We start from the raw sequence: 26304 nt of genomic DNA on the forward strand, positions 1-26304 counted from the left end.
GCAATAGACCAAAAAAAATGAACTACTCTTTCTAATGGCAACTGCAGCTGGCCATTTGGCCAAACCAAGGCTTGATGGTGGGCGTCAGAATAGAGAGAAAAGCTCTCTGGATCTCTGTGCTTCCTTCTGCCAGATGTTCAAATGTTAGAGAGAGAGGAGAGAGAGAGAGAGAGAAAGAAAGAAGGCAAAGTTAGCAAATACACATTTGCTGAAACATGATCTATAAAGATGAACAAAAGAATAAGAAAATAAAATGCATGTCAAGACTGAAAGCTGAGCCTGGTGGTACACACCTGTAATCCCACCACTGAAGTTACAGAGTGCCCTGGGTTCTACAGTAAGACCCTGGCTCACAAAAACAGAAGACAGACAGACAGATGGGCAGATGATGGATTATTTATTTATGGAAATGTCAGAGATAATACCTTACACTGGAAATCGCTCTGCTCTGTCTTTATCATATTTCATCCTGGTTCCTTTAAGAGGCCCGTGGGCCATGTTGATTTAGTAATCAAGCTACACAACTCAGGTAGGACTCGTTTCTGGTCCCCAGCACCTTTGCAGGGTAAGTGGTAGTACATTTTTCAGATGAAGAAGGTGAGCTGTAACGAAAAAAGTCTGGTCAAATGTGGTGGCTTACACCTGTAATCCCAGCTTCTCCAGAGAAAATGAGCAGGAGGAATGAAGTTCCCTAGGGCTTTCCAGGCAAAAAAGTTAGGGAGACCTTGCTCTTAATGAACAAGTCAGGTGCAGCTGACACACATGCACACCCAGCTGTGCAAAGGAAGGAGAATCCACCTGAGGCCAGTCTGGGAAAAAACAGGAGATCCCTCCTGAAAAGTAAATAACTACAGCAAAATGGACTGGGAGTGTGGCTTATGTGGGAGGGAGAAGGAAGGAGGGAGGGAAAAAGGGAGGAAGGGAGGGAAAGAGAGAAAGAGAGAGAGGTTAGACTGTTTACAGCATGCCTTGGAATGACAAAGGATTTCTGGCTAATTAATTTTCAGTTAATCAGATAATTCAATTAACAACACCACCCCTCTGAGCAATTGGTTAATTGAAGTTTTATTGTATACAAAGCATCACAGAATGTCATCTCGCAATGCTGTCTACACCAGAAATGGGAACAAGGATCTGTGTGAGAAATGCCAGATCCCGTGGTCTGTCAGTCAGTCTGCCCCCCAGCCATCTTCACCCCTCCCCTCTCCTCCTTTCCCTTCCTTCCCTTTCCCTTCCCTCCCTCCCCTTCCCCTTCTCCTCCCCCACTCCTCCATCCCCCCTCTCTTTCTCTTCTCAAAGATCTCGGTTCCACCTGCCCATCCATCATTACTGCTCTGATACTTTGCCTCGGCTCACACAGGACCACAGCACACTGCTCCCTTCCAGCCCCTGGAACTGCCACCACCCCGCCCACCTCCCCTTCAATTGCCTTCCACAGGGCTCATCTTCATCTCCTCTCTGTGTTTCTTCCATGCTGAAAAAGCCTCTTTGTCCAGACAGAGCCATGGAAGGATTGGATGCATCCTACACGAAGAGACTCTACCAGCAGAACATGTTAGTACACTCCTGTAATCACAGCCAACTGAGAAGTAGAGGTAGAAGAAGGTCCAAGATCCAAGGTTAGCCGAGACAGAAGTGTGAGCACCCCCTTCCCCCAAAAAACAAACTAAAAGCCACAGGATCAGGGGACATGGCTCAACATAGAGTGCCTGCCTATCAAGTACAAGGTCTTCAGTTCAAGCCTCTGTACCACCAATAAAGTAAGAGAGAGAGAGAGAGAGAGAGAGAGAGAGAGAGAGAGAGAGGAGAGAGAGAGAGAGAATGATGGACAGATGGATGGGTTATAGATAATAGATATAGATAGAATATATAGACAGATGATAGATAAACAGATAGATGCTCAATTGATTTTCACAATTAAAAACTTAGATTTGCCTTTAAAACAAAAATTATCTTTAAGTAGCTGCACTATTTATATCATCATTATTATTATTTCTTGTTTATGTGGTGCTGAGGAATTGAACCTAGATCCTCATGCATGCTAGGCAAGCACTATACCTCTAAGCCACATTCCCAGCCCCTGTACATCGTGACCGATGTCATCCCTTCCATCATTCTCCTCCAACTCTCCAAGCCCACCCCTCCCCTCAAGTTACTGTTTCTATTTTCACATGTGTAAACTGTGTATTATGATTTCAGTTCCTCCACCATTCATCTGCCCTCCATCTCCTTGAGCCTCACTCTCCTCAGGAAAAAAAAGTGTTTCAGCTTTCTGGTATTAATTTTGTGAAACTGTCAGGTAATTGTTCAAAGGCATTATACCATAGGAATCCAACCCTGTGTATACCATTTTACGATTCTGCATACATGCATATGTCACTATAATATGTTTTCATATATGTTAATATATACTTATGTGGGAACATGTGCTCTTTGTCTCTCCGAGCCTGACTTAACTTCATTTAACATGATATCCGTCATTTCCTCACAAACAATATATTATCTTTATGGATAGTCATTCTTTGTATTTTATGTGAGGTGTGTGTGTGTGTGTGTGTGTGTGTGTGTGTGTGTGTGTGTGTGTGTGTGTGTGTGTGTGTGTGTGTGTGTGTGTGTGTGTGTGTGTGTGTGTGTGTGTACTGGTCTTGGGGCTTGAACTCAGGGCTTAGGTGCTGTCCTTGAGCTTTTTTGCTCAAGGCTAGCTTTCTGCCACTTGAGCCACAGCATCACTTGTGGCTTTCTGGTGATTAACTGGAGATAAAAGTCTCATGGCTTCCCTGGCTAGTGTTGAAGAATGATTCTCAGATTTCAGCCTCCTGAGCAGCTAGGATTACAATGAACCACTGTCACTCAGCTGGCAAACCATTCTAATAAATGGATTCCACTATTATGAATGGATGAGTACAATTACATTGTATATACTATGTAAATATGTAAATATGTATATATTCATATGTGTATACATATATCTGTGTATATATGTATATATATATATATATATACACATATGTAATTTTCTTGATTCATTCCAAGGTAGTCTATTTTATGATTCCCTTTAACAGATGAAGGAATTGAATCTTAAAATAAACAATGTGCCTCAGGTCCAACACCTGGTCTTCATTAGAACTCATACTTGAAATGAGGATGGGTTAACTTTAAAATCTATTTCAGGGGCTGGGAAGGTGGCTCAGTGGTAGAGCGCTTGCCTTGCATGCATGAGGCCCTGGGTTAAATTCCGCCGCACCATAAGCAGAAAAAAAAGCTGGAAGTGGTGCTGTTGCTCAAGTGGTAGAGCGCTAGCCTTGAGCTGAAGAGCTGAGGGACACCGCCCAGGCCCAGAGTTCAGGCCCCATGACCGGATCCAAAAAAAAATTTCATTCACATTATTTTAATGAAACTGCCAGGAGTTCTAAAATCATGTCAGGTGATCATGCTGGCCTTGATGATAATGATGATGATGATGAAGACAATGTTCATGATGATGATGATGCATGTAACTAAGTTATCTTTTGCATTTGTTTTATGTTAAAATATTCACCTTTATTGTCTTATTAAGACTTCCCAACAACCTATTCAGGAAGGATTTATGATATGTAGATGAGGAACTTGAGGTCTTTCGAGGAATTTAGGGCCTCCGCCAAGATTGCCAAGGAAGTTGACCCAGTGGCTAAGCTCAGAATAAAAAGAGTCTGTTTGACTCTGAAGATGGTTATCCAGGTTGAGCAATGTTAAACCAGAGGATTTCTTCACTTCCCAAATTTGCAGAAGGACTCTGCAGGGATCTTTGGTTTTACTCTAGGCCTTTGGGTTAAGTAAGCCATTTTCATCTACTTTTTATTTTTTGCCAGACCTGGAGCTTGAACTCAGGGCCTGGGCACTGTCCCTGAGCTTATTTTACTCAAGGCTAGCACTCTACCACTTGAGTCATAGTGCCACTTCTGGCTTTTTCTGTTGATGTGGTTCTGAGGAATTGAATGCAGGGCTTCATGCATTCCAAGCAAGCACTCTAGCACCGAGCTACCTTCCCAGGCCCTTCATTTACTTGTAATAGTTTACCTTGGGACTAGAAATTTTGTGAGGGAGCAGAGTCATTCAAGGACTCCCAACCTGGCTATTCCGACATGAATTTAACCTAGTTTAACCAAGCCTTGCCTCAGTGGATGGTGATGGGCCACCTGCTCCACCTCCCGTTCCTCTTGGTATTTTTTTTTTAAATTTCCACTTTCCATTTGCTTCCCAGGCCCTCATTTATCCTGCCTTGGCTGCACCTCCTACTTTTTTTTTTTTTTTATAAATCCCTTTACTCATTCCAATTTGTATCTCTACATCCTTAGGAGGTGACCAAAGTGAAGTAGATCAAATTCATTTGCACTAAAGCAGGTGTGGCTTAATACCATCCTCCTTCTGGATAAGTGCTGCATTTTAAAGTACCCTCATCTGGATGGGAATGTGGCTTAATGGTAGAATGCTTGCCTAGCATGCATGAAGCCCTGGGTTTGATTCCTCAGTACCATATAAACTCAAAAAGCCAGAAGTAGCTCTGTTATTCAAGTGGTAGAGTGCTAGCTTTGAGCAAAAAAATGTGTTCCAGGACTGATAAAAATAAAATAAATAAAATAAAATGCCACATCTGACTCCTGGACTCATACTATGCAGTGTAGTACCACACAAGCAACCTGAAGTTGTCTTTCTGCTAGGCAACACTAGAAGGATGCTTACTGGCTTAGAGAAGTCTTCCTTGGCAGAGTTTTGCCCTCTCTAATCAGCAATGTTAGCTGCTGCTTTAACCTCCCTAACATCTCAGACCTGTGCCCTGGAACTTTGCCCTTTGACATCCCTTGGATATCCATCCTAACAGTTTACTGCTTACATTTTTGTCATACTTGTTCCCAGGCACCCTAAGCTTGTTCACAAACTAGTCCCAAAGGGTATCTTGGAGTCCTTTATCCTTCCTGGATCTAAACCACATAGGAAACAGAATCTTCTCAGTTGTTTCTCTAGCCTCTGTCTAGAGGCCAGTGCTGCCTCAAGCTAAAGTTGGTGGGTTGCTTTTTCCCCCAAGAGGCCTTGGCTGGGACACTGGACCTCTCTGCCTAACACCCCTACCCCTTGCAGTCCCAGTTTCCACTTCTCACTAACAAAGTGGCTAAGAGCCCTTCTGTTCTAAAATTGGCTATGGTCACCTTCCCACAAATACTGTGTCCTCCTCCCCATGCACATCTCTCACAGATCTGCCTGAATAGTAAAGGCATACTGGCTTATGGAGGTGATGGGGACATGGATGTGGATCAGTTTGTTTAGACTGCCTGCTTCCCTGCCTAGTAGATTCTTTTCCTTGCCCATAATGGGTGAAATGCTGTCAACTTGGTATTTACAACCTAAAAGAAACATTAATGGAGACTCTCTTGACAACAAATTTATATTTACCACACTTCAGAGTGTAAGATTCAGCCCCTCTGAAAACCATGATCCTCCAAAGTACCTAGATTATAGAGCACACAGCAGCTCGGAGCTTCCTATTGCTTTATTGAGTAGGATTAACTTTGGTCCTAAACATTGTCACTCTTTCTCATTTTTCTATTTCTCTGGTTCCCATTATGAAAAGTGCTTCTGACATGTTCCTGGTACTAATGCTGCATTTGAGAGAACACTTTCTGAAATTTATACCCATGGATTACTAGGTAAGAGAGCAGTTGAGTTCAAAATGGAACTCACTCTACATCCACACACAATTTTGGCTTCCAGGTATATGAGATAATTTATTTTGGTTGTCCAGATACTCTGTAGATTGTACTTTGTTATAGCACCTCTAGAAGAATAATAAAGAAGCCTATTGGAGTTAGAATGGTCATAGAAAGCTTCTCTGAAGGGATGATGGGTAACATCTGTACTGTCTTACAATGACACTATTCCAAGCAGAGGAAAGGTCAAATGCATGATACCCAAGACAGAAATTTCAAAGGAGAGAAAGACAGCTAACCTACCTGTGGCACAACACATGGGGGCACATGATAAATACTGTCACTGGAAGCACAGAAACCTTCCTCTCGTGCCTCACAGGAATGGTACACAAGCACACCAAATGGGATGCTGAGGGGCATCCTTGGTTAAGAACTGCGAACAATTTTTCCATCATAAAAGGACAGAAGAGAGAGGATGTATGAGCAGATAGATACCAGTCTTATCTAATACTTTTCAATAGTTCTAAGACAATGTCATTAAGTGAGGATAACAATATGAGAAAAAATGTCATCTTAATAAATGTTGAAAGGGACAAAATGAATCAAAATGCACTGTATTCATAAACAGCTTTGTTGAGTGTAACTCCCTTGTACAACTACTTGAAGAAAAAAATACTAAAAATACATTTAAAATACAATTAAGGGCTGGGAAGTGGCTCAATGGTATAGTGTTTTTCTTGCATGCATGAGGCCCTGGGTTTGATTCCTCAGCACCACATAAGCAGAAAAATCCAGAAGTGGTGCTGTGGCTCAAGTGGTAAAGTGCTAGCCTTGAGCTGAAAAGCTGAGGGACAGCGCCCAGGCCCAGAGTGCAAGCCCCACAACTATTTTTTAAAAATAATTAAAAATATAAAATAAATGATAAAATGTGACATCTGAGGGAAAAAGTGAATACATAGGAGTACCTCCTAGGATTGGCAGTTGGGGGGATGTTCATTTGGGATTTTTGGTTACAATTTTGCCTGATTTTTCCCTATTAACACTTAGTTCTTAGATGTATTTTCAGTGGGGAAATACTGGAGATTAATCAGAGTGATGGCATTGCACAGGAGTTCAAATTAAAAGAGGAAGAAAGAGAGAGGGGGAGAATGAGCAAGAGGGAGGGAGAGAGAGAAGAAGCAAGCAGTTTGCTTCCAGAGAAAAATGATAGAGCTGAACACAGAGTATTAAACGAGAGGCTATAAGGTCCCTGAGAGTTGAAGAAAACAAACATGGTCTTCAAAACTTTTCTATATGGTTTAAGGAAGTGCAGGTTTCCTTTTGGTCAAGACAAACTTCCAAGACTATACCTTCACCTTCATAAAAACCCAAATGCAAAAGAGAGAGGGGGGGGAGAGAGAGCTAGAATGCAAGAATGTAGCTCAGCTCTTTGGCAAAGCACGTGCCTAGCAAGTGCAACATTCTAGGTTCAAGGCCCAGTATCAAAACAAAACAAAAGGCAAAAAAATTACCCTAAATACATTTATAAAATAACTTACCCTAAAATATTTTTGTCCTGGAAGATTTTAAATCAGCTATCACTAGTTACCAAAGAAAGTGCTAATCAAATCTCATATTCGATAAATATGGCCATATAGTTTCAATGTCTAGCGGTCCTTTGAAATTAAATCAGATGCAGAGTAGAGACATAAGTTACAAGACACAGATCTTGAATTGGCAAGCTGGATTTTCAATGTATTACACCACAGCTCTAGTATGTCTGGATGTCTTTAGTATCATATGGTCAATAGATAGCTACTGAATCCAAAGTATTCTAGGATTTAATATTTCCATATACTGACCTCCTGCATGCTTGACTTTGTCTGAAATTTCACTGGGACTAGGGATGCCAAGGGAAGTCTCTGCCTTTTCAATGACATTTGAAATATCTTGTCCTAAAGAAAAAAATCACAATTCATTGCTCTTTGTTACCCAAACTAAACAAATTAAATTTCAAAAATGAAACATCAAAGTGTGTATGTCTAAAATTATGATGGCTATAAGATACGTTATTTTTATAATTAGGGCAATTAATTCTTGGGACTACTTTTTAAATTTAACATTATTTTTTTTAAAAACCTGATCTATCATCACTAAAAAACAGACATTTTGGCTGGGAAGGTGGCTCAGTGGTAGTGTGTTTGCCTTGCATGCATGAAGCCCTGGATTCAATTCCTCAGCACCACATAAGCAGATAAAGCCAAAGTGGCACTGTGGCTTAATTGATAGAGTGCTAGCCTTGAGCTGAAGAGCTGAAGCACAGTTCCCAGGCTCAGAGTTTAGGCCCTATGACTGACAAAAAAAAAAAAAACAAAGCCCAAAAACAAAACCAAAAACCCAGACATTTATAACATTTCCTAGACTTCATTTTAGTAAAAAAATTGCTAACAATTCTAGTCGTGGTGTCTATCAGCTCACCATGTTTGTCATCAAACAATAAATCCCTTGAATAAATGTGGAAGAGGGAATTATTAACAAAGTTCTTTGTAACACAAATCTGTAAAATGCACACAGACAGTAATGAAATGATTGATGACCTTACCCACAATGGCTACTGTAGCTGAGGCTGAGGAGAACAAGGGCTTGCCCCAGCTGTCCCAATATCCCCATCTAATCTGGGGTACATCTTTGGAAACAGTTTACTATTGTCCCAGTAAATGGGGGGAGAGGAAGAGGAAGACACAACAAAGTGTGAAAAAATTAGAGAGCCAGAGTATAATATATATAAGTTATCTAATTACTAGCCAAAGTATGGGGAACCAAATAGGATTTGCTTAATACACTGCTTGACTGACAGTTGCATATTTTCATTATATAAGCACCATGCAGCAAAGGTAATTACTGCTGGAGGCATTTATAGAACTGAGAAAATATTATTTATGGTTGTGAAAACAAGAAAAGTACAATCCTATATTAGTAATGAGCTTCAGTCTCTTAACCCCACCTTTTATTTCAGTACCAGGGTCTCACACATGTTTAGCTTGCTTGCTCATGGCTGGCACTTACCACTTGAGCCACACCTCTAGTCTGGTATTTTGCTGGCATTTGGTTGGAGATGGAATCTGCAGTCACTCTGGACCTAAGCACCCTCAGTAGCTAGGATTACAGGTGTGAGCTAGGGGTACCAGGTTAACACCAATATTTTTAAATCCCAGTATTTTAGAGTAAAGTCAGTGGCAGTCTGTGATACCTGAACAGGGAGAAGTTTGAAGTCTCAGGGTCCTGAAAGATTCAACATCTGAGTGCACACTATAAGTTCCTACTGATTCTCTTGGTGGCATGTTGGTCAACAGACTCAGCATTCTTCACTGACTCAGAATTCTCCACTGACTCACATTTTCCATATTCAAGGACAGGACTTGCTTATCAGTTATCACCGGAGTCTCAGGATCAACTTTATCTGACATGATTAGCAAATCACCTGGTCAAAGAACAGCCCAAGGGGAAAAAAGTGATTGATGTCAGCTTTTCTGGTATAAATTATTAGTCTAAAACTTTTGATACTTTCACAGAGTCACAGGCAGGAACATTAGTAAATTAATACAGACAAGATCCAACAGATCTTTCCCCAGGTTCTCCTACTAACAACTTGCATAACTGAAGCATAATTCATTGTGGCAGAATCCACCAGTCTTCAGATTTCAACAGTTGTACATGAACTCATTACTGTATACATTAATTAGATAGATAAAATTTTATCCCAAATACAGTTATACCTTGGTATCTGCAGGAAACAGCTAGGACCCTCTGATGATATGTCATATTTGCATATAACCTATGTACAACCTTTCATATGGTTTTTTGGTGGTAGGAGGGTGGTTCTGGGCTTTGAGCTCTGGCCTCATCCTTGCTGGGCTGGTGCTCTACCATTTGAACTACAACTCCAGTCCTCTCTGGTAGTTCTTTTTGAGATAGGTTCTCAAGAGGTTGGAGGCATGGCTCAGTTGGTAGAGTGCCAGCCAATGAGTGAAATAAATAGGTACTGAGTGCAAGTCCTGGTCTTAGACCAAAATAGAAAAGAAAAAAGAGAAGGAAGAAAACATAAGGTCTCAAGTCTTTTTTGCCTTAGGCAGCCTCACACATCAACACTGCCACTAATGTCTCCAGAGTAGCTAAGATTTTAGATGTAAGCAACCAGTGTTGAGTTCTTTCATATAGTTTAGTTTTCTTGATACTATTTATAATGCATAATACAGTGTAATTGTTAGGCATATGTTTATATTATTTGGGGGAACACACACACACACACAATTTCTGTACAAGTTGAGTACAGATAAAATTTTTTCCAAGTATTTCTAATTAGCAGGTGGCTGAATCTGCAAAGAGTGGAACTATTTATAGGGAGGAAAGGCATAGATTATCATGATCATAACTGCAAGCTACATGCCAGACAATTTAATCACATAGATTTCTACACTATCCTTTCTTTTAGCCCAGCCACTTCCTACACTTCTTCTGACCCCTAGCAAGCAACTACTCATATTCCTCTGAAAGCTTGTCACTTCAAGAAGTACAGATGGAATTACATATTGATTACTTGTTAAGAAATTTTACACAGCCTAAGTCCTTCCAGACCAAGTTTTGTTGTATTAAGAATTTTAATATTTCTGAGTAGTTGTCCATGGTATAAATGTATTTTATGACTATCACAGGAATAAAATGATTCAGAAAGCTTATGTACAGGTGTTTACGGGAACAAAAGCTTTCTCTGGGAAAAATGCCTAATCAGTTTTAAATGATACTGTTACATTGGGCAAGTGGCTTAGTGGTAGAGTGCTCACCTAGCATTATGAAGCCCTGGGTTCAATTCCTTAATACCACATGAATAGTAAAAAGTGGAAGTCATACTGTGGTTCAAGCGGTAAAGCACTAGCCTTGAGCAAAAATGAAGCTCAGGGACAGTGCCCAGGCAAAAAAGAAGCTCAGGGACCGTGCCCAGGTATTGAGTTCAAGCCCCAGGAAAAATTATGCAATGTGCAGGAGGAAAAACAGTCAAGTCTGTCTTTGCCAATGGACTGGAAGCAGAGGTGATGGAGTGGTTTTACTATGCAAACAACTGGAAGACAGGTTATGGTGCCCCAGAAAGTCCTTGTTACTTGCTGACAAGGAGTAGTATCTGTTTAAATCATGCAGCTTTATTGGGCCTTAACAATGTCTTTCAGTTGGTTTCAATTTCAGCAAGGGAAAAGGAGAATGTAAAAGTCTGCTCCCAGCTTAGCTAGGAAGTTTAAGGTCATTCTTCTCCTTTTCATCTTCTCTTACTCCCTCCTTATCTATTTCTGTAGCCCTTTTCTTTCTGTGCATTTTTATTCTGCTTGGAGAAATAACCTGAATCTGTAAGAAGTAGGTAAAGAAGTTGCTAGTACTCACTCTTACCTCTGTCACCCTTGTGCCACAAGCTCTGCCTTCCCCTGTGGTCCTAGACACAGCCTAATTTGTCTTAGGTGCTCTTCATGCATCCATCCAAAAGACATTGAACCTCTATGACAGTGAGGTAGTATTCTGGATTCTGTGAATAGCACAGGCACAGATCTTGCTTTGTGGTACTTACATCTTGTGATGGAGGCAGATCCAGGACAACTGATTGTTGTTACAAAACAAAGTGAAGAAGAGCAAGATAAGGTGAATTGCCCAGCAGCATGCATGTAGAAGGAGGAAGTAAAAGGCTAGTCAAGGTAAATTTCCCTGAGAAAATGAAGGAGGTGAGGAGTGAGATGGCAAATATCCAGGGATGAAATTTCCACACAGAAGGAAGAGTCATTGCTAAGCCTGGTGGCAGGTGCCTCCTTGTGAGACCAGAGAATAAGGGAGGCCAGCCAAGCAGGCAAGGGCTCAGGGGTCGGGATGGCTTTTAGGAGGTGGGCTGATTTGCTTTAGGGAAGATCAAAGGGTATTATGTTTGAGAAATGTTTTGAAATTATCTATATAACCTCTCTGCAGTGAAAATATGTTTGACAAATAAACTTCCCCATAGAACTTTATTAAAGTCTAGGAAATTTTATTTTGCAAATTTCTTTTTTTCCCATTCACCTATAGAGAAAGGAACTATAAAGCAGTCACAGAAACCTATGGCCATATTCTCTCAGAGTCACCAAGATTGAAATATGCTTAAGTTACTGGTAGGTATGCTTGCCTATTTCTCTTGAATGTTAAGAGACTGCAGAATTCAACAGAAGATGTAGGATTGTTCAGAAAAGTTGACTCAAATAGTTGACTTGACCATTGACTTGCAGAAAGAAGCAGAGATAAGCCTACAGGTTGATCATAAAGAAGAGGGTAACACCATGACCAAACAGGATACATTTCAGGAATGCAAAGCTGGTTCAATATATGCAAATCAATTAATATAATTTATCACATCAACAAGAGCAAGGATAAGAATCACATGATTATCTCAACAGATGCAGAATCATTTGATAAGATCAAACACCCTTTTATTATGAAAACTCTGGAAAAACTAGGAATACATGGGAACACTCTTCAATATAATAAAGGCAGTGTATGACAAGCCTACAGCCAGCATTATACTTAATGGTGAAAAGTTAAAGCCATTTCCTTTAAATTTAGGAACTAGACAAGGATGTCCACTCTCTTTACTCCTCTTCAACCTAGTATTAGAATCCCTAGATACAGCAATAAGGCAAGAGGCAGACATAAAGGGGATCCAAATTGTGAAAGAGGAGGTAAAACTCTCCTTCTCTTCATATGACATGATCTTGTATTTAAAGAACCCCATGGACTCTACTGCCAAGATACTCAAGCTGATGTGAAACTTTAGCAAAGTAGCAGGATATAAAATTAACCCTCAGAAATCAATGGCTTTCCTGTATGCCAATAATGAGAAGAGTGCGGCTGAAATTAGGAAAGCAACCCCTTTTGTAATAGACCCACAAAAAATAAAGTGAACTTAACAAAAGAGGTGAAGGACCTCTGTGACAAAATCTATAAAAACCCAAGAAAGAAAATTAAAGCAGAACTTAGAAACTGGAAAAACCTCTCATGCTCCTCGATTGGAAGGATCAACATTGTGAAAATGGTAATATTAAATTCAGTGATACCTATCAGAATCCCAATCTCATTCTTCAAGGAAATAGAAGAGGCAATCCAAAAATTCATATGGAACAATAAAAGACCCCAATAGTAAAAACGATCCTTAACATAAAGAACAGTGCTGGAGGAATATCAATACCAAATTTCATACTCTACTACAAAGCGATAGTAATCAAAACAGCTTGGTATTGGCACAAGAACAGACCTGAGGACCAATGGAACAAGACTGAAGACCCAGAAATGAACCCACAGACCTATAGCCACCTAATTTTCAGTCAGGGAGATAAAAAAAATAGAATGAAACAGGTCCCATGGTTTCCCTTATTTGCAATAACTAGTATATGTCTGAGAGAAGCAGAAAAGGTCAGATAAGTTGATGTTAGGTGAAATGAACTCCAAGATAAGTATTCGAATGTTTTTTCTTTCTTGCAATTGTTTCTAACATATTAATAAGATGATTTTTTGTTGGTTTGTGTGTCCCTCCCCCACGGCATAACCCCTGCGTTCACTGTATTTGATGTTGGTATAATTTGTGGAGGGGAAGGGCAAAAACAAATCGTTTAAATAGGGATACAGGTGGGCCCATTGCAACAATGAGATGTACAAGTCATTATGTTGAAAAATGAACTTTACAACTTTGGCCAGAGTGGGTGGGGGTGGGGGTTGAGGTGGGGAAGGGTGGGAGATGGAAAGGGATGTGAAGAGGAAACAAAAGAGGAGGCAACAATGCTTGATAAGAAATGTACTCATTATCTTGCCTATGTAATTGTAACCCCTCTGTATGGTATTTTCACAATAAAAAATAAATCTTTAAAGTATTGAACAGGTAATATTTTGATGTCCAGGTTTCAATAATAAAAGTGAAATAATATTAAAAAGTCTAGCTTTACCATGAAAAGAAAATAGAATGGAAGAAAGACATCCACTTCAGTAAAGGGTGCTGGCAAAATTGGTTAATTACCTGTAGAAAACTAAAGCTAGATCCTTACATATCACCCTGCACCAGAATCAACTCCAAATGGATAAAGATCTGGAAGTCAAAGCAGACACCCTGAAAACATTACAGGAAGGAATAGGAAAAACCCTAGGTCTCCTTGGCACAGGCCGAAATTTTCTTAATAGAGACCCAGAAACACAACAAATCAAAGAAAGGTTGAACAAATGGGATTGCATGAAGATGCAGAGCATCTGCATGGCAAAGGGCATAGCTAGCAAGATCAGTAGAAAGCCCACAGATTGGGAGAAGATCTTCACTAGCCATACAATGGACAAGGTTCTCATATCTAAAATATACTTGGAACTCAAAAAATTAAATCCCCCAACAACAAATCCTCAAAGAAAAAACTGCCCAATAAATAAGTGGGCTAAAGACTTAAAGAGAAACTTCTCTGAAGAAGAAGGAAGGATGACCAATAGACACATGAAGAAATGTCCCACCTCCCTAGCCATAAAAGAAATGCAAGTCAAAACAACATTGAGATTCTACCTCACCCCAGTTAGAATGGTTATAATCAAGAACTCTAATAACAACAGATGCTGGAAGGGATGTGGAAAGAAGGGAACCTTACTCCATTGTTGGTGGGAGTGTAAACTTGTTCAACCACTTTGGAAAGTAGTATGGAGGTTCCTCAAAAGACTCCACATAGAGCTCCCCTATGACCCAGCAATCCCATTTTTGGGCATTTACCCAAATGATCACAAGCAAGACCATACTAAAGCTACCAGCACAACTATGTTTACTGCAGCATTATTTCCATAGCTAAGATATGGAACTAACCCAGATGCCCCTCAGTATATGAATGGATTAAGAAAATGTGATACACACACACACACACACACACACAGTGGCATTCTATGTCTCCATCAGAAAGAATGACATCGCCCCATTTGTTAGGAAATGGAAAGACTTAGAAGAAATTACAATAAGTGAAGTAAGCCAGGCCCAAAGAAACATAGGTCCCATTGTTTCTCTTATTTGCAATATCTAGTATATTTCTGGGACAAGTAGGAAAGGTAGAAAGCTATATACATATTACCAGGTAAGATGACATTAAGCGAAATGAACCCCAAGACATCGATGTAAGTGATGTTTTCTATTTTTTTTGTAACATATTTATAAGGTACCATGTGATTTTGTTGTTGTTGCTTTGTATTTCCCTCTCCCACACTATAACCCCTGTTTTCACTGTGTTTAATGCTGATATAATTTTGGGATGGGAAGGGAAAAAACAAAATGTTTAAATAGGGATACAGGTTGACCCATTGCAACAATGAGATGTAGAAGACATTATGTTGAGAAACAAACTTTATAATTTTGGCAGAGTGGGGAAGGAGTGGGGTAGATGGGGGTGTGGGGTGAGTGAGTATAGTTGTGGAAGTGGGAGGGAAGGGATGGTATGGGAAACACAAAGGAGGAGGCAACAATGCTTAATAAGAAACATAATTACCTTGCTCATGTAACTGTAACCCTTCTGTACAGTATTTTCACAATAAAATTTTTTTTGAGTCCGGTCGTGGGGCCTGAACTCTGGGCCTGGGCACTGTCCCTCAGCTCTTCAGCTCAAGGCTAGTGCTCTACCACTTGAGCCACAGCGCCACTTCCGGCTTTTTTCTTTTTGCTTATGTGGTGCTGAGGAATCGAACCCAGGGCCTCGAGCATGCAAGGCAAGTGCTCTACCACTGAGCCACCTTCCCAGCCCCCACAATAAAATTTTATTAAAAAATAAAAAAGAAGTGCTTTTGCAGAACTCTGCCAGGTGTACCAATAAATATCATTCCTCAGTTGACTGGGGACTGGTGATAAACTGACTCTGGGCTCTTCTTGTGATTCTCTCTTCTATTCATCATTCTTTTCTCTCTTTTCCTCTCCTGAAGTAGCACATGCCATTCTATGCCTCATCTTTTGATTTCTGTCCTTATAAAATGATAATTATTGAATTCTGCTATACCCCTATAGGCAGTATAAACCCAGGTCCTTGCTCATAAATTTGTACTGGAGACAGACACAACCAACCAATTACACTAATGCAATGTGATGTTTTCATTTATTCTTGCAAAATTCTGATGATCCTGTCTATTAAATCTTTTTCAGATATTTAGTTGATTCTGGAATAGGTCTATTGTATTAGAAGGATATGGACCTTGCAGTTCTGAATGTTACACAGGTAGTCCCAGGCCTATGAGGGTATTGTTCAATGTGCATCTTACACAGGGAGCAGTGTGTTAACATTCATGGACTAGGAGAGAGATAGAGCACTTCAGGTGAGAAGCATTCTTGTGGACAGAAGACTCACAGGACAAGAGTGAAGTCACCCTGGAGAGACCATGTGCAGGTAAATTACTAGAGAACCATGGAGAAAAAGGAAACCACAACTCAGGGCTGGGAATTTGCTTTCCCAGACCCTATTCTGTGATTAATAAACGTATCAAAGCAATTCTCACCCAAGTAAGTGAAATCTTTGCCCAGGTTTTCCAGCTAGAAGAAAACCACAAGTAACATCAATCCAAATGTGCACAAAAATGCCCAGACAAATCGCAAGTCAAAAACTTCTTGAGCCAGGTGCCAGGGCTCACATCTATAACCCTAGCTCCTCAAGAGACTGAGATCTAAGGATCACAGTTCAAAATCAGCAGGATAGTTGGTAAGACTCTTATCTCCAATAAACTACTCAGAAAAAGCAAGAATTGGCACTTTGGCTCAAGTGGTAGAGTGCTAGCCTTGAACAAAAAGAGCTCGGGAACAGTGCCCAGACCCAGAACTTACGCCCCATGCATGCCAAAAAAATCCCCACAACTATTCCATTGAACTTCTCATAGAGGTGAGACACTGGAACTATGAAATACTCTAAGATTTAAACAAAGGCATGCACCTTCAAAGAGAAATGGGGATTGAATACTTACCAAATGTGAGACCTGCCAGATACCATTATGAGTAATTGCACCAAAGATTTGTAAATAAATGGGCAAAAGCAGAATGTAGGCAAGCAGGGGAGTACAGGGGAACATGAAGATCCTGGAGCTTGCACTAAGTGAGGAATTCACACTTACTTGTTTCCTGCCACTCTGGGTGTCAGCAAGTGACAGAGGTCAGTGCCTGCTGATTCCAGAGGTCAGTTGTGATTCCAGGAAACTTTTGAGGGCAGAATTCGAGTCTAACTCAAAAGTCTTGCCCATTCTAGGCAGATATTTTACTTGAGCTATGTCTGTAGCCCTCTTTGTTTTAGTTAATTTTTAGATATAGTTTTACATTCATGCACAGGGTGGCCTGGACTGTTGTCATCCTGTTCATGCATCCTGCATATATGAACCACCACTCTCAGCAGTTATTGGTTGAGATGAAGGTCTTTGAAAAATTTTATTAACATATTTCATTTTTAAATATAATTTTATTATCTTTTAATAGCTGTACAAAGGAGTTAAAATTGAATCTGTCTGTTTATGAGTACTATGCATCTTAACCAGTATTACATTTTATCATTCTTCCTCATTCCTCCCAACATCAACTCTCCTTTCAATTTTCTTAGTTTCATAGACTATGAATTGAATATTATGATTGCATTCTTCCCCTTTCTCTCTTCCTCTCTTCATTCATCTGTCACCTTCCCCTTGGCCTTTCCCCACACACTTCATGTACCAGATTCCTGGTATTCATTTTATTAGACTTTAAGTTGATATTGGGGTTGGAGAGGAAATCTTACTTTCTGCCTAGGCTGGCCTCAAAATGGCCCAGGCTGGCTTCTACATCTCTGTCTCTTGAAGAGCTGGGATTATAAACATGAACTACTATTGCCTCTTATGGATATCTTAGGGGACTAAAGTTCAAAACTATTAGGAGTAAAGCATTGACTTCTGTAACTATATGCCTCTGGTACAAGCCAGGTGAACAAAATGAAATCTTAACATTATCTCTCTAAGTCTTTCCATTTCTTAATGAATAGTTCAATGCCATTCTTTCTGATGGATGAGTAGAATTCCATTGTGTATATATACCATATTTTCTCGATCCATTTGTTCATTGAGGGGCATCTGGGATGATGTCATATCTTGGCTATAGTAAACAAAGTTGCAATAAACATGGTGGTGGTGGTGGTTTTGTTGTTTTTTTGTCTGTGGTGTATTGCATAAATGTCCAGGAATGGAATTGCTGGGTCACAGGGAAGCTCCATGTCTAGCCTTTTATGGAGCCTCCATATTTCTTTCCAGAGTGGCTGAACAAGTTTACATTCCTACTGACAGTGTAATAGGCTCCCTTTTGGCCACATCCATGCCATCATTTATTAATTTTCTTGATAATGGCTATTTTAATTTTGGTCAGGTGAAATTGCAGTGTTGTTTTGATTCGCATTTCCTTTATGGCCAGAATTGTTGAACATATTTTTCATATCTCTATTGCCCATATTTACTTCTTCTGAGAAGTCACTCTTTAAACCATTCGCACATTTATTACCTGGGTTCTTGCTTCTTGGAGGCTTCAAGTGAAGTAAGGTAGACCCAGAGAAACACAGGTTGCATGGTTTCCCTCATCAGTGGAAACTAGAATGTACCCATAAATCTAGAATTAAGCACACTGGGTGGCATTCAAGTGGTTATAAATGAGTTAACTGATTTACGATGGACAAGATGTTAAGAATATGGACTTTGACAACAAAAGTACATCTAGGAAAACTAGATGGTGATCCTGAAAAATGGAAAGTGGAACTAGTGTCTCCATGGAAACATGATAAAATTTGGGGCAAAAAATATAAAAACCCAATCTTTGCATTCTTCAAGAAGCTGGAGTGGGTGGACACTCTTCTGTGTTCATCTTCCACCTCTGTGCTGACACAGAGCCAGCTTTGGGTAGAACTAGGGGAGGGGTGGGTACCCTTTTGGGAACAGCTGAATGGCTTAGCCCCCTTTCCTACACTTGATTCCTGTTTCACCACTCCCCCTTCTTACATTTTACTCTTCCTTGTCGTCTTCGTCTTCGTCTTCGTCTTTGTCTTGTTCTTCTTCTTCCTCCTCCTCCTCCTCCTCCTCCTCCTCCTCCTCCTCTTCTTCTTCTTCCTTCTTCTTTTTTCTTTCTTGTTCTTGTTCTTGTTCTTGTTCTTGTTCTTGTTCTTGTTCTTGTTCTTGTTCTTCTTCTTCTTCTTCTTCTTCTTCTTCTTCTTCTTCTTCTTCTTCTTCTTCTTCTTCTTCTCTTCCTCTTCCTCCTCCTCCTCCTCCTCTTCTTCTTCTTCTTATTTTACCTATGGGAGTCTCCTCAGATCCTTTTTTAGAAGAACAAGTACAAGTAAGTACAGGGGCTAGTAAATATTCTTAAGGTTATTAGATATCAGTTAATTACACAACTGCTTTTTAAAGTGTTTTGAAGATTAAAAACGATGTAATGTGCATATTGACTGACTCACTTTTTTTGTAAGCCACAGTTGGGGTTAAGAACAGTAATACCAGAAATAAATTCAGAGACAGCCTTAAAAAATGAGTTAACTGTAGTATAACAGAATCAATGGAGAACACAAATAGGATAATTCTTTAGAAAGACTAAGTCAAAGCATAACAAAATGAGTACTAGGAAATGGGTATCTCCAAAGGGATGGGTCAAAAGGAGATGAGTAAAAGAATGAGCTGGGGAAATGAATAGAATGCAGGCAAAAATGCATTGCATATGCCACAGGACTGATCAAAGTAGGGGAAGGGGTTGGTGGAAGGGAGTGATGATGTTGAAGGGATAACACAGATCAAAGTGCACGGTAAATAAATTAAATGAGAAAAATCCAATATATAACCTAAGGATTTTAAAAAGTGAGGGAAGGATTGGGATATGGGAGGGGGGATGAGAATGTGGAAGAGGGTGACACTGATCAAGAGCCACTGTATTCATACACTGCTCTGTTGAATGGCAACTCCTTTTTACACTACCTAAAGAAATTAAAAACATATATTTTAAAAGGTCTTAAAGCAGGTGTCTCGTGGGAATGGTGACCAGACAGAAAAACCCAGAAATTCACCTAGCTAAGGTTCGGGTAGAGTGCCTGGCCAAAACAGAAGTTTAATCAGAATGGCAGAGAACATACCACATCTCCACATCCCAACAAATTGAACAAGCATTGAACAGATAATAGTGTAGAATTGTGACTTACAGCAGAAAGAGATGATCATAGAGAAAGGCTACCTCTGAAAAATTCATGCAAAGAAAAGACCTAAAAATGAAGATATGAGGAAGGGAAGGGATAGTAGAAGAAAAACAAAGGGGCTGGCAAGGTGGCTTAGTGGTAGAGCACTTGCCTTGCTTGCATGAGGCCCTGGGTTCAATTCCGCAGCACCACATAAGCAGAAAAAAAAAAGCTGGAAGTGGCACTGTGGCTCAAGTGGTAGAGTGCTAGCCTTGAGCTGAAGAGCTGAGGGACAGCGCCCACACCCAGAGTTCAGGCCCCACGGCCGGACCCCCCCAAAAAAAAGAAAAACAAAGGAGGGGGTAAGAATGCTCAACAAAGTCAGGCGCCGGTGGCTCATGCCTGTAATCCTAGCTACTGAGTAGGCTGATATCTGAGGATCATGGTTCAAAGCCAGCCCCAGCAGGAAAGTCTGTGAAACTCTCATCTCCAATAAACCACTAGAAAACCGGAAGTGATGCCATGGCTCAAGTGGTATAGTGCTCACCTTGAGCTGAAGAGTGTAGGGATAGTGCTCAAGCTCAGAGTTCAAGCCCCACGACCAACAACAACAAAAAAGAATGCTCAACAAGAAATGTACTTATTACCTTGCTCATGTAAATGTAACTCCTCTATACAGCATCTTTACAATAAAATAAAATTTAAATAAATGAGGACATGAAAGTATTAATAAAGCCCCTCCAGCAAACAGAGCAGGCCCCATCTTAAACATGAGGTAATACTCTAAGAATCTCAAGATCAGAGGACACTGAGAGTATCCATGGTAACAACAAACCTGAAGCTAGGAATAAATCAAGGCACCACATTAAAGGCTTAGCAGAAGAAAAAAAGAATATTCATTTCCAGGCAGAAACAAGTATTTGCCTTCACTCCTATTAAATACTTTGCAATAAAATTTTTAATTATATAAAGAAGAGGAGTAAAAATAATACAATTTCAAGAAACAATGAAACCAAACAAAACAGACTTTCAGTTAAGAAATTCTTGGTAAGCAATATATTCATGAAGACTAATAAAAAATATTAAAAAATGTGAAAAATACACAAAATCAAATGAAGAGAAGAAAGAGAAAGACAGAGAAGGGAGATATGAAGCACAAGAAGACTCAAATGGCAGGCTAGTGTTAAAATCTATACTAACAGAGATGACTAGCTGTGTCTGGGTCATCGGGAGGCTTTACCATCTGAGAAGGAAATTAGTGAGGTTGAAACTAAAGCAATAAAAATAACCCCAATTGAGAATGAAGGGGTAAAAATTCAGCACCAAAGGAGTCCGGAACAATATTAAAGTATCTAATATATATGATTGGAATCCCAGAGTTCAAAGAGATTGGTAGAAAAAAACAGTATATTCACCAACTTCAGAACCAATAATTTATCAAACCACAAATTCAAAGAACACCAAAAACAAATGCCAAAAAGCCAACAAATTAAAACCAAACCTAGGTATAAAGACAATAGGAAATCTTGAAGCTAGTCAGAGAAAACCACATTACCTATTGATGTTCAAAGAGAAAAATTACACTAGGCTACTTGTCAGACTATGCAAGCCAGAGGATGGTGAAGAAACCTCTGTACAATACTATGAAGGAAAACACATCGAGACAAAATCTTTCTGCCTTCCTATTCCCCTCCATAATCACCAGGAAATCTCCGGAGTTCTAGAAGTCCTTCTGAATTAATTTGAAGAAAAAATTTTCTTTAGAAAACATATCTCTGAGATCTGAGGATCTTGGCTCTAAGCCAGTCCAAGAAGAAAAGGCCACGAGTATCATATTTCCAATTAACCAACAAAAACCAGTAAGTAGAAATGTGACTCAAATGGTAGAGTACTAGCCTTGAGCATAAAATCTAAGCAAGATCATGAGGCTTTGCTCAATACTGGCAGAAAAAAATATGGAAAATAAATAAACATACAAACCAAACAAATCCTACCAAGAATGTTAAAGATGTTTTATCACTAATAGCTATGTCAAAAATAGATGTGGGATATAACTGAGTTAATGATGTCAATATTTAAAATAGCATCCATGACTGCAGAATTTTGTGCCCTTTAAAAGTTTATAAGGTTCTGGATTTACAAAGCATTTAACAAAGTTAGGCTCCTACAGAATCCTGGAATAGATATGGAGAAGTTTCATCTACACAGGCTGCAGAATATGGTTTCCTTAAGAACAACCCATGTATGCTGAGAGAGAAGGCGGGGGGGGGGGGTAAACTGGAGTAGGAGGGGGCGAAGAGGGGAAGGTGCCAGCTGCATACATTACAATTGGATCTTAGGAAGACAAAACAAAGCTGTCCATTAAATGAGAGCTCTTAGTAAGCAGCCTTTAAAATATGATTATTTCTCCTTCTGCAAATGGAAGTCATTTGCTTTGAACTTGTCATACAGACTCTGGAAAGGAGGCACCAATGGCATCTGTGCCAAGAAGCACCAGTCTGACCCAATTATGGAACCACTCTTAGACCCAGTAGGCCTCACTCATGAATTCACTCAACATACATTAAACACCTACAGAATGCAGGATGCTGTTCTGACACCTAACAATGAACATACCACAGACCTTGTTGTCCAGGGTGTTTTACCCAAGTTGTAGGGGAGACAACAAACAAATGCATACACCTCAGTAGTTCTACTGAGTTCATCTTCAGTTACTTATGATTGCAACTGTGCATTGTAAACCGTGGTCTGAAATTACTGAATGAAATATTTCAGAAACAACTCCTAGGTTTTTAAATTGCACGTCCATCTGTAGAACATGAGGGAAATGTGTTCCATCCCACTACCTCGCCCACATGGACCACATACCAATAGCCTGCCATCAGCACAGTTCAGTGATCTGGGACCACTCAAAATGAAACATTCTTCATTTTAACTCATTGTCATAAAGCCAAAATCAAGCTGGGCTATAATCCTACCTACTCTGAGATATGGGGATCATGGTTCAAAGCCAGCCAAGGCAGAAAAATCCATGAGACTTTTTATCTCCAACTAGCTAGCAAAATGTTAGAAGTGGAGAAGTGGCTCAAGTTGTACAGTGCTAGCCTGAGGCAATAAAACAAGTAAGAGTGACAATCCCTGAGTTCAAACCCCATTATCCACACACACCCCCCACAAAGCCAAAAGTGCTATCACTATATTACATCACACACACTTATTTATATCTCACAAATCACAATAAAAATGAACACAGTATTTTGGGTTTTTGAATGTTCACAACATAATTGTTATTTCTGTCTCTTTAGATTCAACATACAATAAAAGGTACTGGAAATAACTCCACACTTGAAAAGCCAATGAAGAGATTACTTATATCATTCACCCCACTGATGCCTCAGTTTGTACAAAGGTGGACATGAGGAGAGATGGGAAGCAGAGAATTAACAGAGAGAATTAACCCAAACAAGATGAACACACTCAAATCAAAAACATCTTAGTCACAGACTGCATCTCTTAAAGAAAAAAAATCTTGAATTGAATGTAGTATTTTTTTAAATCCTAGCTATTCAGAAAGCTGAGATCTGAGGATTGTGGTTCAAACCAGCTCAGATAAGAAAGTCTGTGGAAGCTAGGCTCCCAGGACTCATGCCTGTAATCCTAGCTACACAAGAGGTTGAGATCTGAAGATCTCAGTTCAAAGCCAGCCTGGGCAGGAAAGTTCATGAGACTCTTATCTCCAATAAACAACTACAAAACAGGAACTGGTGCTGTGGCTTCAGCGGTAGAGCACTCACCTTGAGCTGAAGAGTGCAAGGACAGCGCCCAAGCCCAGAGTTCAAGCCCCATGACTGACAAAAAAAAGAAAGAAAGAAAGTACATGGGATTCATCTACAATTAACCACCAGAAACACCAGAAGCGGTGCTGTGGCTCAAAGTGGTAGAGCACTAGCCTTGAGTGAAAAAGCTCAGGGACAGCATCCAACTCTGAGTTCAAACCCCAAGAATGCCAAAAAACAAACAACCACACAGCCCGAGAACATTCACAAGGCTTCTGTACAGTATGTTGTATATATAGTTATATTGTGTGATCTATACAGTATGTTATGATTATCTCATTTTATTACTAGTGATTGCTGTTACAATGTATTAGATGGCTTCTGTCATAGTAACAAATTATCTGAAATGAGGTGTAAGGAAATAAAAAGGCTTATTTTGGTTCACCATTTTAGAGATGTTAGTCCATGTTGGCCTCATTGTGTTGGACCAGCAGTTAAGATGGCACATGATGACATGAGTCTGTGAGAGTAAAATAGTTCACCTTTTAAGCTAGGAAGGGAAGAAAGAGAGAGGAGAGAGAGATGAGAGAGAAAGAAAGAAAATAGATGGGGGGAAGGCTCTCAGTATCTTCTTGCAGGCAGTCACTGCTAATGACAGGAAGACCTCATATTCAGTCCACCTCTTAACATTTCCATCTCATTCCAGTATGCCAAATTCAAGCCAAGCCATAACACATGGACTTTTAAGAAGTATTCCAGATCTAAATGGCAGCACTCTCCTATTCTGTTGAATCTATAAATTAAATTGTGCCATACATATGTGTATATAGAAAGAAGTATAGCCATTTGTCACTTGATAACTTGTTTATATTCTGAGAAATGTTTATTAGTTGGTTTTGTCATTGTCTGACTGTCACAAGTTATATTTATACAAAGTAAGATGACTATAACGCCATCAGAAATTCTATCTTATGAGATCACCACCAAGTAGGCAGCTCATTATTGGATAAAGTACCTCTGTGACACATGCCTGCAGACATACAGGTTGGTCATCCACTGGGGCATAGCATACATCCACTTCAGATAAGGAGAGAGGAGTTCACATGGTGTGAAAGCAGTATGAAGACAAGGCAGGAGGGAACACAGTTCCATAGTATTAAGTTGTAAAATATGTATCTGATGAAGTGGCATTGAGCAGAACCTGATAAAGGTGAACAGTATACCTGGATGGGTTACTAGAGTCCCAGAGGGAGGTGATGGCCAGTGAAGACCCTGAAACATCAGTGGGCTTAGAACATTCAAAAGGCAGTAAAAAGGTTGGAGTGAGGAAGGGGAGAACTGACGAAGATATGGTCAAACAGAAAGGGGATAGAGCACATGAATCCCCCAGCAGAGTGTAAGTAAGGCTCAAATCATGTAAAGTATATTATTGGACTTAAGTTACATACTAGTGACAGAACATGTTTGGAAAATAAACAATGCATTTCTAAATAACCTATAAATCGAAGATGAAACCTACAGGGAGATCAAAAGTACTGCTTTTTAACTTTAATGACGATAACATGATACATACATTAGAGTTTCAAATCAGAACTAGAGCATCCCTAAAGAAGGAACACTAAATATTTATGTGAAAAAAGTATCAAATCAATTAGCTTAGCTCCTGTCTTAAGAAACTTCATAAAACTAAACTAAGTATAAGAGTAAAAGAAGTAGCGGGGTGCTGGTGACTCATACCTGTAATCCTAGCTACACAGGCTAAGGTCTGCAGATCAAGGTTCCAGCCTGGCCAGGAAAGGCCATGAGACTCTTATCTCTAATTAACCACAAGAAAAACAGGAAATGGAACTGTGGTTCAAAGTGGTTGAGCACTAACCTTGAGTGAAAGAGCTCAGAGACAGTGTCCAGGCCCTTAGTTCAAGCCCCATAACTGACCAAAAGCAACAACAACCACAACAGCAAAACAAGTCTCTTGGAATTTTCTGCCATGTATGGCTTTAAACCCTCTCAGATTTCAGCCTTCTGAGTAGCTAAGATTACAAACATGTGTGCCAGCTTCAAACAAGATTTCGTTTTAGTGAACTTGAAATTACCCTGCAACCATTTCCACCCAGGCAAGAAGAGGATCAAGTTCCCTGATGGCCCAGAAGAAGGAATTTGATACAAATTCAGTCTCTCATTTTGCCTAAGATATGCTATGATTAGTGCAGGCATGGTCCCTCGTTTGCATAATTGCTCCACACACCCTGACCACACCCTGGCAACAGCTTTCTGTGCTGCTTCTATGTGCTACAACATTAGGCCCAATGAAAGGCTTCTCTCCAGTGGTCTTGTCTACTTTGGATTATCATTAGTAAAGCAAGCTAAACTGGAAACACAAAGTAAAGAGGATAGTAAAAGTGACAACTGGACACCAAAGACCAGAGAGGTGTAACACTAGGTAGTGTCTGGGGCTAGAGATCATGATACCCAACAACTGTAAAACTGGTCAACAGAGTGCTGAGTGTGCCCCAGCAAATGTGTGATAGAAAGCTGTAACCCTAGGCACGGTTCACAGTTCTGACATAAGGGACACTACTGGTTCCTAGAGGGCTATCATCATCCCAGAACTTAAGGCCAGTGTGAAATGAGAACTATAACATTAGAAGGCTCTACCTGGGGTTG

General features: G+C 40.0%; 1 long non-coding RNA gene across 2 annotated transcripts in view; it reads right to left on the bottom strand.

Annotated features, from left to right (window-relative positions):
• Positions 1–452: 452 nt before the first annotated feature.
• Positions 453–26304, bottom strand: part of LOC138836809 (uncharacterized) — a 39276-nt gene continuing 13424 nt past the window's right edge. Inside the window, exons 3-5 of one of the 2 annotated variants that reach the window (XR_011375065.1) lie at positions 8911–9141; positions 7523–7615; positions 453–602 (exon numbers count right to left, since the gene is read on the bottom strand). This is a non-coding gene — a long non-coding RNA (uncharacterized lncRNA). Of the gene's footprint in view, positions 603–1435; positions 1583–7522; positions 7616–8910; positions 9142–26304 lie in introns of those variants that run through there. The other variant, XR_011375064.1, reaches the window with a different exon arrangement.

This window comes from Dipodomys merriami, unplaced genomic scaffold, assembly GCF_024711535.1.
Source record: "Dipodomys merriami isolate MVZ:Mamm:240054 unplaced genomic scaffold, mDipMer1.0.p SCAF_26, whole genome shotgun sequence".
In the NCBI taxonomy this organism is placed as follows: domain Eukaryota; kingdom Metazoa; phylum Chordata; class Mammalia; order Rodentia; family Heteromyidae; genus Dipodomys; species Dipodomys merriami.